Here is a 20,631-nt window from a genome sequence, read left to right as displayed (position 1 = left end):
AACTGCCGAGGTTGTTTAAATAAAAATATTATGACTGCTAATATGAGGGAAACTTTGCACAAACATCAACAATTTTGTTTGCCCTGTCGAATATGTCTGTGTCTAATAGTACCTTGGCATTGGCAGCTATGAGAAACCAGGATGATACATCCTATTTATTTCAGGGCTGCTATAATATATTTGGGCAGACACTTCATGCTGATTTTTTTTTCTCATTGGACATGTGTTAATCTTTTAAATTCAATGTGATCTGAACTATATTGGGAAAATAATACTAATTTTTAAATAAACTAGTTGGGACATAGTGTAACTCACGGGTTATATCTCAGCTGTATGTGGAAGGGTAATAAACAGGTTTGGAACCAGAGAAATAACTGATAATCTAATATAATACCAAACTATTTTTACAGAGAACACGATAGTCACTACCTCCATCACTGAAAACCAACATGAAGGAAAATATTCTATTTTATTAGCACCAAATAAAAGAGGCCAGAGAGAGATTTTAGACCAGAGAGACATTTTAGAAACCATGTGGACTGATCCTTTATCTTGTAGATGGAGAAACAGGCCCAAATTGATAAAGTATACATGTCAATATCACCCCAACGGTTTCAGGAAGAACTGGAAATAAGAATCCATGTTTCCTAATTAATTACCTCACAGTCATAATAAAGGGAATTTAGGTAGAAACAGGTTCACAGTGTAGAGTTATGAATCAAATACAACACTACATCAAACTAAGGAATACACAAGCTTCCCTTCACCTTAAAATGTGTGGCAGGATGCCACAGCTAAGTCCAGGTGAGGACGTGGGTTCTGACCATTTGAACTCGTGGCCTGTCACTACTTCTTTGCCTGCATTGATCTATACATGGTGACACTCCGGAGAAGTGAGAAAAGTGCTTGCTTATTGTGGGTGTACTGAAACGATGCAGAAGACAATGCAAGGCATAGAAAAACATTCTCTGAGCTTCCTGGACTGGACAGAGGAAGGAGTCCAGACAGAGGCTGAGAGAGTGGTTTCCCTGGGACCCAGTAGGTTGTAAATGTGGGCAGCTCTGTGGCAGGGCCCAGGTAACAGTTGCTGCACAGACATGGGAAAGAGCCTTTTCCCCATTGGAGAGGAATCCAGCACCGCTCTGACACCTCAAGGGTCAGTGGCTATGGGACCTTCACAAACAGTGCTTCTGTCTTTGGTATGAGGGTTCCTTGTCTGCATTAGCAAGGGGTAGTCTCACAGGCAGTAGGAGCCCATGCAGGAAGCCTTGAGGTGAAGTGATAGGTATCAGGTACAAGCAGAACACAGGACACCCTGATGACTCCCAGGCATTTGGATATAGCTGTTAATATGATTTTATTTGTCAACAATCTGATGAAGTCTACAGACTTTAGGGTACTCCAAATACACGCACACACACACACACACACACACACACACAAATACAACTGAAGCAAGCAAAAGTTTTCAGGGGAGGTTAACAGCCCACCTTCTTCTCACCCCTTCACCTGACTGAAAATCATTAAAATAGAAGGTCACTCACACTGGCTAATGGACATGGAATATCCTTCAGGTATGGTCGGGCAATCCATCCAAAACCAAATCCATCAAGACTACCACTGCTCTAAGGTGATGTTGTAATTCAGGATTTATTGCACACTCCAGGCATTGCGTGAGAACTGGTGATGGAAGGAGAGCTAAGTCGTGTTCACTGTCCTTGATTGACTCGGAAGAAAAGGGATCTGTTGGAAAGTATCATATCAGCACGCTAATCTCAGGGAATTTATCAATATAAATACAGATGGTTCATGATTTTTCACCTTTCAGTGGTGTGAAAGAGATACACATTCAGTAGAAGCTGTACTTCAAATTTTGAATTTTGATCTTTTCCCCAGGCTAGTCATATGCATGTTGATACTCTCTCATGATGCTAGGCAGGGCAGCGAGCCTCATCTCTGTCAGCCACAGGATCGGGAGAGGAAACAACCAATATATTTACAACCCTCTGTACCCACACAACCATTCTGTTTTTCACTTTCAATACAGTATTCAATAAATTACACGAGATATTCCATACTTTATTATAAAATGGGCTTTATGTTAGATGAATTTGCCCAACTATAAGCTAATGTAAGTGCTCTGAGCACATTTAAAGTAGGCTAGGCTAAGCTATGATGTTTGGTAAGGTAGATGCATTCAGTCCATTTTTGACATGATGTTTTGACTTATGATGAGTTTATCAGCATGTAACTCTATCGTAAGTCAAGGAAGGTCTGTAACAGATTGTAAAACAAATGTTTCCACCTAGAAAAAGGAAGATCTAATACCACTTTCTTGGTGAATAACTTTCTTGCTCAGAGGGAAAGAATATTAACAATAGGGTGGCAGGAGCAGAAAGGATGAGGACAGTCTTGGTGGGAGAAGAACAGGTGGACCCTGTGTCCTACTTTACTTCTGTCCTAGAGTGCAGCCTTCTGTGCTGTGGCCGCAGAGCGGTTTGCACCAATTCAGTTCAAGTCAATGATCATTATTCAGGATATTTAGGGAATGTGAAGTTATTCCTAGAGAGGTATGATCTGACCTGGATTTCCTAAGCTGGGAAAGGTTTTTAAAAAATCAAAACTTAAAAAAAAAATTTAAGTTTTTTTAAAAAATAGATTAAAAAAAATCATACTCTTTGATTCAGATTTGGCCAAAATATTACCAGAATAGAAATCAGAAAACCACTGACTACAGTAAAGGAGGATATTTAGGTCTTATTTAAACAGTGGAATGAACAAATGTTGAATATTTTCTATCTGGTAAATATGTTTGGGAAAATTATGTTCCATTTGAATAATTCAGTTGACAATAATCTGAGATGGAAAATAGAATAACAATAATAATAGCAGACTGTTTTTTCAGTAGTTATTAATTGCCAGACACCGTGTTTAGCACTTTCTGTGCAAACCTCATCTTCTTTCTCTTCTGTGAAGTCTTAACAAAAGTATAAACTAAAACTCAGGGAGGTTAAATATTTTGCCTGAAGTTCCTCAGCTCATCAATACCATGGTCAAAGTTCAAAGCTAGGTGTCTGTGACTCCAAGTCTATGTTCTTTAACCATGATGCCAGAATGCCTCTCCCAGAAATCAAGATGAAATTATTAGAGTTTCTTTTAGAGTCTTTCTATGTAAAAATAAGATAAATAAATGCATAGTTAAAACGATTAACCTGAACTTGTAAAGCCTGAGAAACCTACCCTACCTAAACTCTCATGCCCTCAATGTTTTAAAAAGATTACCTTTTAGGGCTTCCCTGGTGGCGCAGTGGTTGAGAGTCCGTCTGCCGATGCAGGGCACACGGGTTTGTGCCCCGGTCTGGGAAGATCCCACATGCCGCGGAGCGGCTGGGCCCGTGAGCCATGGCCGCTGAGCCTGCGCGTCCGGAGCCTGTGCTCCGCAACGGGAGAGGCCGCAACAGTGAGAGGCCTGCGTACCGCAAAAAAAAAAAAAAAAAAGATGACCTTTTGGAGCTGAAGATTTAAGAAGCAAAACAGGAAAACCATGACTAATCTATCACCTGTATGAGAGACAGATTTGTCAGAAAATTCTTGCTCAATGTGCTAAAGAAAAGGAATAAAATCTAAGATTCTGAGACCAGAGGAGCTGACTAAGAGAAATGGAGGTCTCGTAAGTTTTAGCTTAGCATTTGTAGATGAGAAGTATGTTTAAGTATCAGTGGAGAATATTGTTACATGTTATGAATTTGGGAAATTTTCACATTGACAGTGTGGAGAAGTCATGGAAAGATGCTTCTAGCACTAAGCAGGGCTCTGAGGCTCATAAAATAGAATTTGTCATTTAAGAGACTGGTGAACTGAGGTGCCCTTGACAACAGAGGTGACCAGGTCTTGTCTGTGGTTGTCCCAGATCTGACTGCCCTCTGGTGTGTGGTGTGGATTTGCTCTTAGCAATCGCTATACACCATTGGGAATGTCTTTTGTCTTATAGACAAAATGAAAGGAAAACTAAAGTCACTAGTCTAAACCTGCTCTGAGCTGAATTGTTGATGAGATTTGACGTTTAATAAAATGAATATACTGAATCCAGTCCAGCACCAGATGCAAACATGACTCTTGCTGACAGAAAGAGACTCACTTAAGCCTTATGGCAAAGAATTATACCTTCCATTTTTTGTGATATGAGCACTTCTTTGCATACCCTGCAAAACTTATTGATCTAATTTTGGTCATGGGCAGTTTTCAAACACTTTTTTAAATTAATAGACACTTTTGCCAAATAAATTCTGTGCAGAGCCCTAACGTATACAACAGATCAATGCCGAACCCTTCTGCTTGTGCAGGCTGTCCCAGAATCCCATGCATGATTCCATCTGCCTTTCCCATGTTCCAGGAAGGCTCTAGAGGACACCTTTAACTCACTTCCTGTCTGCTGATAGCAACCTTCATGAGAGACCAGTGGGGTTGGGACCCAGATTTCTGAGGAGGAGACTCCAGATGGCTGGGGCTGGCTTCTCTGATGTGGTGAAATGAGGTTGGTTCTGAGAGGGTTGGAAAACTGAACTGAAAACAGTTGCAGCTACTGGAACCTACTGCTGCTGGCAGTCTGAAGGAATATTGCTGGGGTCGTGCTGATAGGAACAAAAAACATGACATTTGAGTAAAGCTATGAGGAAGTTAAGGAATGAGCCAGTCATTTAAGCCGATCAATTAGGAAGTTGAAACCATATTCCAAGCATGTGATGATGTGACTTGCAATGGAGATGGCAGTGGGGGCGACAAGAAGTTGTGGGATTTGGGATTTAGTTCTAGAGTTAACAGAATTTACTAATGGGTTGAATTTGAAAGAAGGAGAGAGCTAAGGGTGATTTAAAACATTTTGGTCTTAGATTTTAGAGAGATACATGTTACTAAGTGACATTACATCTAAGCTAGGCCATACAATTGTCTGATTTTATAAATTCACTGGAAAACTGAACAGGGTATGAAAATCAACTAAACTGGTTCATTTATTTATTTAGAAAACATTAGAGACTTTCTTCTTGGCCAAGATGGAGTAGCAGGCGTCAGATTTATTTCCCACCTGAAACAATAGAAAACCACACACAAGATATGAAACAGTGGTTTTTAAGACACAGGACTTCAGAAAAATCAAACAGGAATCCCTAAGAGAAGGGAAACAATAAGGTGAACTCATTCACTGCCCCAGTCTCTTCATATACTCAGGGGGTACCAACACCAGCTCAGCAGCATATGCCCTCTACTCAGAAGTCTGAATCCCAGCTTCATGGGACACCTCCTCAAACCTTTAAAATGGTAAAACCCCAGTCTTCTTCCTTTGCTCCTGCAGCTACAGGGGTAGTAGCTAAATCCTGCTGTTGACTATCTCTGTGTTATCTCTGTGTGACTTTTTTAGTTCTCTACTACCAGCTTCAACAATTCCTAATACTGAAATCTCTCTGCTGTGTGATTTCTACTTGTTCTGACTGGGATAGAACGCCTACTATGTGTCAAGTGATCTACTAGGTCATTTATACTTAAGTCTTACAGAAGTTAAATAATTTCCCCAAGATTTTGGAGACGCTAATGGCACATCCAGGGTTCAAGTCTACCTCATTGTAAAGGCTTTGTTCTAAATCACTAAGTAACACTGCAGCTGGATAAAAAGCTTTGAAAGTAAAGTAAGGCTTTCGGCATTACTTCTGAGATTGTACCTAAGCCAGGATTATTTCTAATTATGTGTTACTTTTTACTTCAAAAGATGTTGAAGGCTAGAAAAGGATAGAGAAGGAATGGAAGAATAATTTAATCTCAAGAATTCTATAACTATTATTTCAATGCCTATAGTAAAGTATTGGGACTTTCTGTTTATTTTTTGGCAACGGTAACCCTGGAATACCAAGCACAAATTTATCAAATGTGAAACATCGGAGCTCTTACATGCAAGATGTAATACCTTGTGTTTGGCAATCTTTATTTTGTCTCTTCCCTTGAGGAGAGTCTAAACTGTGTTTCAAAATAGTAAAGTCCTTGTAAGCCCCCAGCTTGCAATAGAACAGTTCAGGTCAGCATAATTTTCAGTCTAGATTCCAGCTCCTTTCTTCCCTTGCAGTACTACCCTTCATTTTTTCTTCATTTGTTTGTTTCTTAGAGAGTTACCATTTCCTGCACAAATGTAGGAATACGGAGAGGCAGCCTGTTGTACTGATGGCTATCAGCATCTCAAGTCTCTATTCCCAGCACCCACCTCCATTCCCACTACTTAAGGATTGGCAAAGAGAAAAAGCTATGCCCTCTCCTACCTTAGGACCTCAAATACATGTTCTTAAAGAACAATGTTATAAAGATGGAGATATGAATTATCTAAATGAACTTGTATTCATACTATACTACATGTGCAGATTAGATAAAAAGAAAGTTTGAGACTTTACTTCTAGCCATGGTGTAGTGACAAGGATCTGGGTTTACCTTTGCACCATAAATGGCTAGAATACTGGACAAAGTACATGAAGCAGCTATTTTTATATATTGAATTTACAGGACATACAGGGCCATGATGTTTGAGAAGGTAAACACTTGAGGGGAGATCCCACCATTGTCCCAGTTTTCTGCCTGGGGACACTTCCCCAATGGGAGTGCATGGAGGGGAATCACAAAAAGAGTACAGTGGTCTCACTGAGTTGAGAAGACAGAGATGGGAAGGTAGGGAGTTTGAGGCAGCTGGAAGATGTGGGGCAGGGTTCTGGTGAGGAAAGATTTACAGAAAAAAAGGCTCTAGAAATCTGCTTTAAAGTTCTTCTACATTCTTGGCAAAATCCTCAGCTGCTCATGCATAGAATAAAACTTCAGAGGCCAGGGAAAGAATTACCGGAGGGCTGTAAACTGACAACTCAGAGAGCTCATACAGGGCAGGGAGTTGGTTAAGCTCTTGCCAGAATGGAGATCTTTGGTATTCAGTTATGGGTCAGAGAGACCCCAGAAAGGTCTTCTGTTGGTACTAGAGCTAAACTATCCCCAGAATAAAGGTGAGGTTAGACCCACCTTAACAAAGGTTAAAAAAATCCTTGGAAGGATTAAGCTGATCTGCCAGTAACTCAAATTTCTGTGAGAACAAAGATCAATACACTTTGAAGGAAAACAACATTCAGGTACTCAACAATGTTACATTCACTATGCCCATGCATCCAGTCAAAAATTATTAAACACAACAAGAAAAAGGGATGGAAAATGAAATCTATAGTGAGGAAAAAAATCCGTCAGTAGTAACAGACCCAGAGATAACAGAGATGAGGCAACTAGCAGACACAGAATTTAAGATTGCTTCAAAATATATTAATACTGACATACCTTGGAGATATTGTGGGTTTGCTTCCAGACCACCACAATAAAGAAAATATCTCAATAAAGTGAGTCACACACTTTTTTCATTTCCTAATGCATATAAAAGTTAAATTTACACTATTGTAAATTTAATGGACGGTGGTCTATTAAGTGTGCAATAGCATATGCCTAAGAAAACAATGTACATACCTTAATTAAAAAATAATGCCATTATAAAAAGGCTCTAATAGATTTTCTCAATGAAGGATTGCCATAAAACTTTAATTTGTAAAAACGAAAAATACAGTATCTGCAAAGTGCAATAAGGAAAAGCACAATAAAATGAGGTATGCCTATATGCTGAAATGCTAAATGATTTAATGAAAACCTGAGCATAATGAGGAGAGAAATGGAAAATAAAGCTTCTGGCAATGAAAAGTACAACACCTGAAATTAACATTTGCAGGATAGTTTAAGAACAGTTTAGAAACTGCAGAAGAAAAGATGAGTGAACTTGAAGACATAGCAATAGAATCTATCCAGATTGAAGCATGGAGAGAAATGAAGACTGGAAACTGCTTTTGGCTACAGAGAGCTCCCAAGTTTAAACACCTGTCAGGAAGGAGGAGCAGCCACAATCCAATGACTGTTTGATATAAGGGTACAGTCATTCCAGGATGGGATCACAGCTGTGAGTCTTTAGAAGCCTACACCCCTGAAGCTGGGATGGATGTGTGCCTCAGTCCTAAAAGGGGGATAAAGCATACCTTTTATTTTAAACAATCTTAGAATTGACTATGGAGGGGTACAAAAAACCTCTGATTTATGCAAATCTCTTATGTGAAAAACCATGTAAAAATACACAATGGACTTCTTCGCTTATTTTCCACACAAAGCCTTCCTCTGAATTCTCAAAATATTTTTAAAATTGATTTTTATTAGAGTATAGTTGATTTAAAATGCTGTGTTAGTTTCTGCTGTACAGCAAAGTGAATCAGTTATACATATACATACATCCACTTTTTTAGATTCTATTCCCATATAGGTCATTACAGAGTAGAGCTCTCTGTGCTATATGGAAGGTTTCTTTTTTCTTTGTTTATTTTTTATACGGCAGGTTCTTGTTACTTACCTATTTTATACCTATTAGTGTATATATGTCAATTTCAATCTCCCACTTTATCCCACCACCATCACGCCCCACTCCAGCTTTCCCCCTTTGGTGTCCATATGTTTGTTCTCTACATCTGTGACTCCATTTCTGCCTTGCAAACCAGTTCATCTGTACCACTTTTCTAGATTCCACATATAAGTGTTAATATACGATATTTGTTTTTCTCTTTCTAACTTACTTCACTCTGTATGACAGTCTCTAGGTCCATCCACGTCTCTACAGATGACCCAATTTCATTCTTTTTTATGGCTGAATAATATTCCATTGTATATATGTACCACATCTTCTTTATTTATTTGTCTGTCGATGGACATTCAGGCTGCTTCCATGACCTGACTATTGTAAATAGTGCTGCAATGAACATTGAGGTGCATGTGTCTTTCTGAATAATGGTTTTCTCTGGGTATACGTCCAGCAGTGGGATTGCTGGGTCATATGGTAGTTCTATTTTTAGTTTTTTAAGGAACCTCCATACTGTTCTCCATAGTGGCTGTATCAATTTACATTCCCACTAACAGTGCAAAAGTGTTCCCTTTTCTCCACACCCTCTCCAGCATTTGTTGTTTGTAGATTTTCTGATGATGCCCATTCTAACTAGTGTGAGGTGATATCTCATTGTAGTTTTGATTTGCATTTCTCTAATAATTAGTGATGTTGAGCAGCTTTTCATGTGCCTCTTGGCCAACTGTATGTCTTCTTTGGAGAAATGTCTATTTAGGTCTTCTGCCTATATTTTAATTGGGTTGTTTCCATTTTAAATATTGAGCTGCATGAGCTGTTTATATATTTTGGAGATTAATCCTTTGTCTGTTGATTCATTTGCAAATATTTTCTCCCATTCTGAGGGTTGTCTTTTCGTCTTGTTTATAGTTTCTTTGCTGTGCAAAAGCTTTTAAATTTCATTAGGTTCCATTTGTTTATTCCATTACTCTAGGAGGTGGGTCAAAAAAGATATTGGTGTGATTTATGTCAAAGAGTGTTCTTCCTATGTTTTCCTCTAAGAGTTTTATAGTGTCTGGTCTTACATTTAGGTCTTTAATCTATTTTGAGTTTATTTTTGTGTATGGTGTTAGAGAGTGTTCTAATTTCATTCTTTTACATGTAGCTGCCCAGTTTTCCCAGCACCACTTATTGAAGAGACTGTCTTTTCTCCATTGTATATCCTTGCCTCTTTTGTCATAGATTAGTTGACCATAGGTGCATGGGTTTGTCTCTGGGTTTCTATCCTGTTCCATTGGTCTATATTTCTGTTTTTGTGCCAGTACCATATTGTCTTTTTTTTTTTTTTTTTTTTTTTTTTTTTTTTTTGCAGTACACAGGCCTCTCACTGTTGTGGCCTCTCCCATTGTAGAGCACAGACTCCGGACGCTCAGGCTCAGTGGCCATGGCTCACGGGCCAGCTGCTCCGCGGCATGTGGGATCTTCCCGGACCGGGGCACGTACCCGTGGCCCCTGCATTGGCAGGCGGACTCTCAGCCACTGCACCACCAGGGAAGCCCCATAGTGTCTTGATTACTGTAGCTTTGAAGTATAGTCTGAAGTCAGAGAGTCTAATTCTTCCAGCTCCATTTTTTTCCCTCAAGATTGCTTTGGCTATTCAGGGTCTTTTGTGTCTCCATACAAATTTTAAGACTTTTTGTTCTAGTTCTGTAAAAAATGTGTTTGGTAATTTGATAGGGATTGCATTGAATCTGTAGATTGCTTTGGGTAGTATAGTCATTTTCACAATATTGATTCTTCCAGTCCAAGAACATGGTATATCTCTCCACCTGTTTGTGTCATCTTTGATTTCTTTCATCAGTGTCTTATACTTTTCTGAGTACAGTTCTTTTACCTCCTTAGGTAGGTTTATTCCTAGATATTTTATTCTTTATGTTGCAGTGATGAATGGGATCATCTCCTTAATTTCTCTTTCTGATGTTTCATTGTTAGTGTACAGGAATACAAGAGATTTCTGTGCATTAATTTTGTATTGTGCAACTTTACCAGATTCATTGATAGCTCTAGTAGTTTTCTCATGGCATCTTTAGGATTATCTATGTATAGTATCACATCATCTGCAAACAGTGACAGTTTTTCTTTTCCAATTTGTATTCCTTTCATTTCTTTTCCCTCTCTGTTTGCCATGACTTAGAGGAAATTATTTTAGTTTTTCACCATTGAGAATGATGTTTGCTGTGGGTTTGTCATATATGGCCTTTATTATGTTGAGGTACGTTCTCTCCAGCACTGGAGACTACAGGCTCTTCGGTGAGGCTAATGGTGAACTCTAGGAGGGCTCACGTCAAGGAGTACTTCCCAGAACTTCTGCTGCTTGTGCCCTTGTCCCCACAGTGAGCCACAGCTGCCCCCCATCTCTGCAGGAGACCCTCCAACACTAGCAGGTAGGTCTGGTTCAGTCTCCTGTGGGGTTACTGCTTCTTCCCGCTGAGTCCTGATGCACACACTACTTTGTGTGCCCTCTAAGAGTGGAGTCTCTGTTTCCCCCAGTCCTGTCAAAATCCTGCAATTAAATCCCACTAGCCTTCAAAGTCTGATTTTCTGGGAATTCCTCCTCCTGTTGCTGGACCCCCAGGTTGGGAAGCCTGATGTGGGTCTCTGAACCTTCATTACAGTGGGTGGACTTCTGTGGTATAATTGTTCTCCAGTTTGTGAGTCACCCACCCAGTGTTTCTGGGATTTGATTTTATTATGATTGCGCCCCTCCTACCATCTAATTGTGGCTTCTCCTATGTCTTTGGATGTGGGGTATCTTTTTTGACGAGTTCCAGTGTCTTCCTGTCGATGATTGTTCAGCAGTTAGTTGTGATTCTGGTGCTCTCGCAAGAGAGAGTGAGCACACGTCCTTCTACTCTGCCATCTTGAACCAATCTCCCAGAAGGTTCTTATTAGTTATCTATTTTATATTTGGTAGTGTGTGTATGTCAGTCTTAAAGTTTGTAAAATGAATTTACACATGACCATAAATTATTTGAAACAAATCTGCTTTTCTTGACAAATAAGCTGTAAGAGAACAGAGATTTTTTTGTTATTGTTATTTTGGTTTATTTTTGTACTCCAAGTATCTAGAATGATGCTGGGTATACTTAGAATTGCTAGGTAAATGCTGAATGAAGGCTGAATAAATCAATAAATGAATTGGGTTCTATTACACATGAAATAGAATTTCCTATTTTTTTCCTCAAGGTGGTGCTGTGTACAGTATAAATTGTCACTTAAGCAATATCATTTTTTTCTAATATTGCCTTGATATCTGATCAATTTCCTTTTATTGTGTGTCCTTTTTGTTTTTTAAAAATCTTCTCATCTTTCCAAACTCTTAATTTTTTAAATTTATTTTCTTCCCTGGAAGAGGCTTTACAAGATTGTCAGAGGTGTTGGCTTTCTTGGTTTTTCCTCCCACCATTTATCTCTACCAAACTGTACAAGCAAATCTCCCTTTGAACCCTTCTTGAAAGATATTACATATACTGTTTCATTTCTACCTACTATGTCTATCATTTATCATAGAAGGATTTATCTGAAAATCTTTGATACAGTCAATGCTAAGTTTTCCATTTCTCAGTCCATTGTTTTTTTCTAGCTGTTTATTGTCCAGTATTTTTTTTCTGCTTCAACTTTAAACTAACTCCTCCTTTATAAAGTAATGGTTTTATTGAGATATAATAGGCATAGAATAACTGCACATATATTATGTAATTTGATATGTTTTGAAATATACATACACCTGTGAAACCATCACCACAATCAAGATAATGAGCATAGCGTTTGCTCTTAAGTCTCCTTGGTTCCCTTAGTGATCCCTCCCCACTCTCTCCCTCCCAACTCATCCCACAATCAAAAGGCAACCTCTGATCTGCTTTCTGTCACTATAATTTAGTTTTTATTTTCTAGAGTTTTAAGTAAATGGAATCATACACCATTTATTCTTTTTCTTCTGGCTTCTTTCACTCATCATAAATATGTGTATCAGTCATTCACTTGTTTGTATTATTGTGTAGTATTTCATTATATGGATATACCACAATTGGTTTATTCATTCATTTTTTATGTACTCTGGGGCCCTTTTGAGCTTTTGGCTATTACAAATAAAGCTGCTGTAAACATTTGTGCCATAGACTTTTGCATGGATGCTTTCATTTCTCTTGAGTAAATATCTAGGAGTGGAATTACTAAATCATATGGTAAAAGAATGCTTAACTTTTAAAGAAACTGTCAAATTATTTTCCAAAGTGGATGTACTATTTAATATTCCTACCAGCAGTGTATGAGTGTTTCAGTTTTTTCACATCCTTGCCAACACTTGGTATAATCACTCTTTTTAATTTAGCTATTCTGATATGTGTATAATGATGACTGATCACTTTTTAAGACCAATTTCTTATGTTTAGATACATTTTCAGTTTTTTATGAATTCCATAAAATTTTATATATACTGACATTATCATTAGACATAAAGGAAAAAGATGTATGAATGAAGAAAAATATGGCTTTTAAAAATGGAAGGAGTGTGGTTAGTTATTCTTAAAAAGATTGACTCTAGGGCTTCCCTGGTGGCGCAGTGGCTGAGAGTCCGCCTGCCGATGCAGGGGACACGGGTTCGTGCCCCGGTCCGGGAAGATCTCACATGCCGCGGAGCGCCTGGGCCCATGAGCCATGGCTGCTGGGCCTGTGCGTCCGGAGCCTGTGCTCCGCAACAGGAGAGGCCGCAACAGTGAGAGGCCCGCGAACCGCAAAAAAAAAAAAGATTGACTCTAGATACAATAAGATCCATGTATCATTAGCCTCGAATATAGGAGGGACTAGCATAGGTGTAGGAGGAATAACTTGAGAGATATCATGACACCATTTCCTCATTCTCCTCTACCTCTTTGATATCTCCTTCTCTCAGGAGTCCTCAAATGACACCATTTATTCCCTTTGGCTCTTCAAAGTTTTTCTGTCTTTTAAAACCAAGTATGGCTGGGGAAATGGCTTCTTTAAGGTCACTTGTCTCCTAACACTGGATGAGTTCACATCTTAAGAGCTCTTATGAGGAAGGAATGCAGATGGGTCAGATAGGGACTGAGATATCTGGGGGCTGCAGGCTACTGATCTAACTCTCACCCTCAGGGGAGTCTCTCTTCTCTTTGCCCTCTACAAAACTGTAAAGATTCAGCATACTCAAGAGTGCAAATTCCAGACTGAGCTCTGGGAAGCACAAAAGTGCGCTATGCCCACTCCACCTCTGAATATACGCTGGCTTAGCAAAGATACTGTGACTTCTTTCACAGTATTCATGCAAAATGTATATTCCAAGCACACATTTATATAAATGCAAATATAAAACATTTCAATTAAACATAACAAATGTAAGCCAGTATTTGTAAGCTACGTGAGCACAGAGAATATCCTAATTTATCATTTTTCCCTCCTCCTCTCATTCTCCCCTCTCAATGCCTGGCATGTGGTGTGCATGGGTGGGGGGGGTGGGAGGGGGACATTAAATATAAAATCATTTAAAATGCACCACATAGTGTTTTGAAGTTAATAAGATGAGAACCAATAATTTGACAGAGTTTAGCAATGGCTGCCATGCCAACTGGGTCACCTTGATCAAGTTATCAAACATTTCTATGCCTTCATCTGTAAAACAGGGATAATGATTGTACCCAAATCATAGAGTTCTTGTGGTGGTTAAATAATTTATTCTACAGAAAGCTCTTAGAACATTGCTTGGTACATAGTAAACACTAAGTAAGTGTTAGATATAGTTAAGGAAGTAGATTCCAAAAATATTGTTTCTCAAAACTAAAGAAAATACAAGACAAAGGAATAGATAAATGGATATTCCAGACTCAAACCATTGATTAAATTAAAATCTTCCCTGTCTCAAAATTAATTTTAATCACGATTAGCGTTAATTTTGAGACAGGAAAGATTTTAATAACTTTTCAATAATATTCCTATTTTTGACTCTATTGATCGACAGTTCCCATTAGCATTTATAACCTATTTCCTAAGAGCAGTCTCCTGCTTATGTATTGTGACTTTATTATTGAACTTGATCTATGCCCTTAGCCCTTTGCAATGTTACTATAGTTAGATACCTTGCTTTCCTCCCAACCTCTTAATGCAATTAATTCCTTCAACATAGATCTTTGTTAATTAGGACACAGATATGCTAAAACTCTTGTAAAATGGAAACATTTATAAATCTTCTATTATCTCAGTTAATGTTTCTCAATTCTGGGGTGTCTGTTAGAAATTAGAACCTCTGCAGTGGGTGAGGGCATAAACTGGGGCCCAGAAGCTGCATTTTCAAAAGAGTTTGCAGTATAGATAGATATGTGTAAGCACGGTGTTGAACGAAATAATTTTTATTAATTAAGATTATGACATTTTTGCTGCTTTCACAGAATTCTAACATTGGAAGAGGGCTTGGAAATTTTCTACCTCTTCTAAATTTTTTTAATATACAGAAGGCATCTAAATTTCCCAAATTCTCACAGTGTAAAGGTCAGAAGTAAGGCTAAAGTAGCTTGATTCCCAGTGCTCTTTACAATATATCATATTCTTCTTACCATTTGAATGTAATTTTGAGGTCAGGTTCATTATTGTTAAATCAATGTATTTTGGGAAAAGTTAATATTTTTAATTTATTATTTTTCACTCTTTTGGGAACAGGAATAACACTGTTAAGTAAGAAGCAGAGATAATTAAACATATTGACTATAAGGAAGAAACTGAACTGAAATTCACATATTTGTATTCCTTTTTTGAATGAATAAACATGTATAAGAAAACATCGGAATATAGTTATCATCATCATCATTATCATCAATTCTTGGTTAAGTCACTAAATTGACTTAATTAATCTCAATCTTTGAAAACTTTAAGAGTTTTCTAAGACCTGTGAGAAATATAATTGCTGATCAAATGTCAAAATAATATCAAGCAAACTAGTTGAGTCAGAGGACACTGGAAAACGGTTTTAACCTAGTCCCATAAATGCAATTTTCCAGTCCAAGCAATTACTTAAAATTCAGCAAAAATCTGAGACTATATAGTGGTTAGAAGGACTAATCCTATAAGAGAGGCAGGTGTAAGAGTGAAGATATTTTGAAGATATTCTCTCAGATTTCTCTTGATTAGAGCTATACCACTGAGTATCTACTATGGAGGGGGTTTTAGTACCAGGTAAAATCTAAGAAATGAAGGTTCAGAGTGGAAAAGACCTATTTCACTTCAATTATGATCTTTACTTCATTGATTCAGGGCCAACTTATCTATTAGTCATAGTGGCACAGATCAAATGGCTCACAATACTGTTAGAGACCCATTAAAATTTTTAAATTTTGTTAAATCATAAAAAAAGAATGAAGTTTTAGGGTAATAAAAGTGTTTTAAATTTTTTCTCACATCAGAAAAGAATAACATTTTTAGGGCCTTTACAATTTATTAAATTTGCCTAAAATAATAAAATATTTAAAGTTATATAAAAATAATTTTTAATGTTGTTATTATTTTGTGGGAAGGACTTATGAAGGCAAAAATTATGAGAGACCATGAAGGTCATAATGCTGCCCTGCACTGATCCATTGACTTGCTTTCTTTTTTTCTTCCAGTTTCACTGAGATATAATTGACATACAACATTGTATAAGTTTAAGGTGTACAGCATAATCGGACGACATACAAAATAAAGTGATTACCACTATAAGTTTAGTGAACTTCCATTATCTCATATAGATACACTATAGAAATTGAAAAAACTCTTTTCCCTTGCGATGATAACTCTTAGGATTTACTCTTTTGAAACTTTCATATTTAACATACAACAGTGGTAATTATACTTAGCATGTTACATATTACATCCCCAGTACTCACTTATCTTATAACTAGAAGTTTGTACCTTTTGACTGCCTTCATCCAGTTCCCCGTTCCTCCCAACTCCTGCCTCTGGTAACCACAGATCTCATATCGTTTTCTACAAGTTTGTTTGGTTTTGCAGTATAATTGACCTAAAACACTATGTTAGTTCCTGGTACACAACATAGAGAATCAATATTTCTATACATTTCAAAAAGATCACCATGATGTCTAGTTACTATTTTTTCACCATACAAAGATATTACATAGTTGTTGACTATATTCCCAGCACTGTACATTTCATACCCATGACATTTATTTTATAACTGAAAGTTTGTACCTGTTAATCTCCTCATCTATTTCTCTCCTTCCCCAACCCCTCCCTTCTGGCAACCATCTGTTTGTTCTCTGTATCTATGACTCTGTTTCTGTTTGGTTATGTTTGTTCATTTGTTTTGTTTTTAACATTCCACATATGAGTAAAATCTTATGGCAATTGTCTTTTTCTGTCTGACTTCTTTCACTTAGCATAATAATCTCCAGGTCCATCCATATTGTCAAAAATGGCAAGATTCCATTCATTTTTATGGCTGAGTTATATTCCATTATATAAATAGATAGATAGATAGATATGGAAGCAACCTAAGTGCCCATCTATAAATAAATGGAGGAATAAGATATGATCTATATCTAGATAGATAGATAGATATAGAGATGGAGATATATAGATCGATTTTTGCTGTCTTTTTATTTGTTTTTATTTTCTCTTTTGCTTTCCTCTCTTCTTCCTCTTTTTAAGTTGAAGTATTGTTGATTTACAATATTGTGTCAGTTTCAGGTGTACAGCACAGTGATTCAGTTTTATATTTTTTTTCAGAATCTTTTCCATTATAGGTTATTATAAAATATGGAGTATAGTTCCCTTTGCTATACAGTAGGTCCTTGTTGGTTATCTATTTTGTATATAGTAGTGTGTATATGTTAATCCCAACCTCCTAGTTTATTCCTCCCCCACTCCCCTTTCCCCTTTGGTAATCATAAGCCTCACACTGGTCAGAATGGCCATCATCAAAAAGTCTACAAATAATAAATCCTGGAAATGGTGTGGAGAAAAAGGAACCCTCCTACACTGTTAGTGGGAATGTAAATTAGTACAGCCACTATGGAGAACAATATGGATGTTCCTTGGAAAACTAAAAATAGAGCTACCATATGATCCTGCAATCCTGCCCCTGAGCATATATCCAGAGAAAACCATAATTCAAAAAGAAATGTACACCAATGTTCATTGTAGCACTATTTACAATAGAAAAGCGATGGAAACAACCTAAATGCCCATCAACAGATGAATGTATAAAGAAGATGTGGTATATTTATGCAATGGAATATTACTCAGCCATAAAAAATGAAATAATGCCATTTGCAGCATTATCTCATGGATGGATCTAGAGATTATCATACTAAGTGGAGTAAGCCAGACAAAGAAAGACAAATATCATATGATACTGCTTATATGTGGAATCTAAAAAAAATGAATTTATTTTCAAAACAGAAAGAGACTCACAGACATAGCTGTCTTTTTGATAATAGCCATTCTGACAGGTTTAAGGTGATATCTCATTGTGGTTTTGATTTGCATTTCCCTGATGAGTAGTGATGTTGAGAATCTTTTCATGTGCCTGTTGGTCATCTGCATGTCTTCTTTGGAAAATGTCTATTCAGATCCTCTGCTTCCATTTTAATTGGATTGCTTTTTTTTCTGATGTTGAGTTGTATGAGTTCTCTGTATATTTTGGATATAAACTCCTTATTGGATATATTGTTTGCAAATATCTTCTCCCATTCAGCAGGCTGCCTTTTTGTTTGGTTGATAGTTTTCTTTGCTATGCAAAAACTTTTTAGTTTGATATAGTCCCATTTGTTTATTTTTGCTTTTGGTTCTCTTGCCTGAGGAGACATCCAAAAAAATATTGCGAAGACTGATGTCAAAGAGCATACTGCCTATGTTTTCTTCTAGCAGTTTTATGGTTTCAGATCTTACATTTAAATCTTTCTTTAATACATTTTGAGTTTATTTTTGTATATGGTGTGAGAAAGCAGTTCAGTTTGATTCTTTTGCATGTAGCTGTCCAGTTTTCCCAAAACCATTTATTGAAAAGACTGTCTATTCCCCACTGTATATTCTTACATCCTTTGTTGTAGATTAATTGCCCATATAAGTGTGAGTTCATTTCTGGGCTCTCTATTTTGTTCCATTGATCTATGTATCTGTTTTTGTGTCAGTAACATGCTGTTTAGATTACTGTAGTTTTATAGTGTAGTTTGAAATCAGGGAGTGTGATACCTCCAGCTTTGTTCTTCTTTCTTAAGATAGTTTGGCTATTCGAGTCTTTTGAATCTCCATGTAAATTTTAGAATTATTTGTTCTAGTCTGTGAAAAATGCCATTGGTATTTTGATAGGAATTGCATTGAATCTGTAGATTGCCTTGGAGAGTGTGGTCATTTTAATAATATTAATTCTTCCAGTTCATGGGCACAGTATATCTTTCCATCTGTTTGTGTTGTCTTCAATTACTTTCGTCAGTGTCTTACAATTTTCTGAGTACAGGTCTTTTAATCTCCTTAGTTAGACTTATTCCCAAGTATTTCATTCTTTTTGATGTAATTGTAAATGGGATTTCTTTCTTAATTTCTCTTTATGATAGTTAATTTTTAGTGTATAGAATGCAACAGATTTCTGTATATTAATTTTATCCTGCAACTTTACCAAATTCATTGATTAGTTCTAGTAGTTTTTTAATGGTGTCTTTATGATAGTCTAGGTATAGAATTATGTCATCAGCAAAGAGTGACAATTTTATTTCCAATTTGGATTTTTTGTTGTTGTTGTGTAATTGCTGTGGCTAGGACTTCCAATACTCTGCTGAATGAAAGTGGTGACAGTGGGCATCCTTGTCTTGTTCCTGATCTTAAAGGAAATGCTTTCAGCATTTCACCATTGAGTACAATGTTGGCTGTAGGTTTGTCATATATGGTCTTTATTTTGTTGAGGTATGTTCCCTCTCTGCCCACTGTCTGGAGAGTTTTTGTCATAAATGGATGTTGAATTTTGGCAAAAGCTTTTCTGTATCTATTGAGGTGATCATATTTTTTTTCTTTCAATTTGTTAATGTGGTGTATCACATTGATAAATTTGAGGATGTTGAAAAATCCTTGCATCTCTGGGATAAATCCTCCTTGATTCTTTTAATGTATCATTGGATTTGGTTTGCTAATTTTTTTTTTTTTTTTTTTTTTTTTTTTTTTTTTTTTTTTTGCGGTACACGGGCCTCTCACTGTTGTGGCCTCTCCCATTGCAGAGCACAGGCTCTGGACATGCAGGCTCAGCGGCCATGGCTCACAGGCCCAGCCGCTCCGCGGTATGTGGGATCTTCCCAGACCGGGGCACGAATCCATGTCCCCTGCATCGGCAGGCGGACTCTCAACCACTGCTCCACCAGGGAAGCCCTGGATTTGGTTTGCTAATATTTTGTTGAGGATTTTTGTATCTATGTTCATCAGTGATACTCACCAGTAATTTTCTTTTTTTGTGATACCTTTATCTGGTTCTGATATCAGGGTGATGCTGGTCTCATAGAATGAGTTCAGAAGCATTCCTTCCTCTGCAGTTTTTTTTTGGAATAGGTGTTAACTCTTCCTCAAATGTTTAGTAGAATTCACCTGTGAAACCATCTGGTCCTGACTTTTGCTTTTTGGGAGTTTTCCAGTTATGGATTCAGTTTCATGACTGGTAAGTGGTCTGTTCATACTTTCTATTCTTCTTGGTTCAATCTTGGAAGTTTGTACATTTCTAGGAATTTGTCCATTTCTTCTAGGTTATCCATTTTATTGAGATATAGTTGTTCATAGTAATCTCTTATGATCTTTTGTATTTTTGTGGTGTCAGTTGTAACTTCTTTTTCATTTCTAATTTTAATTATTTGGACCCTCTCTCACTTACATTTCTCTCACTTTTTTTGGATGAATTTGACTAAAGGTTTAATCAATTTTGTGTATCTTTTCAAAGAACCAGCTCTTACTTTCATTGATCTTCTAAATATTTTTTTTAGTCTCTATTTTATTTATTTCTGCTCTTATCTTTGTGATTTCTTTCCTTCTATTCACTTTGGGGTTTTTTGTTCTTCTTTTTCTAGCTCTTTTAGGTGTATAGTTAAGTTGTTCATTTGAGGTTTTTCTTGTTTCCTGAGGTAAGCTTGTGTTGCTATAAACATATCTCTTATAACTGT

Source organism: Delphinus delphis, chromosome 17, assembly GCF_949987515.2.
Source record: "Delphinus delphis chromosome 17, mDelDel1.2, whole genome shotgun sequence".
In the NCBI taxonomy this organism is placed as follows: domain Eukaryota; kingdom Metazoa; phylum Chordata; class Mammalia; order Artiodactyla; family Delphinidae; genus Delphinus; species Delphinus delphis.
This window is presented reverse-complemented; position numbering follows the sequence as displayed.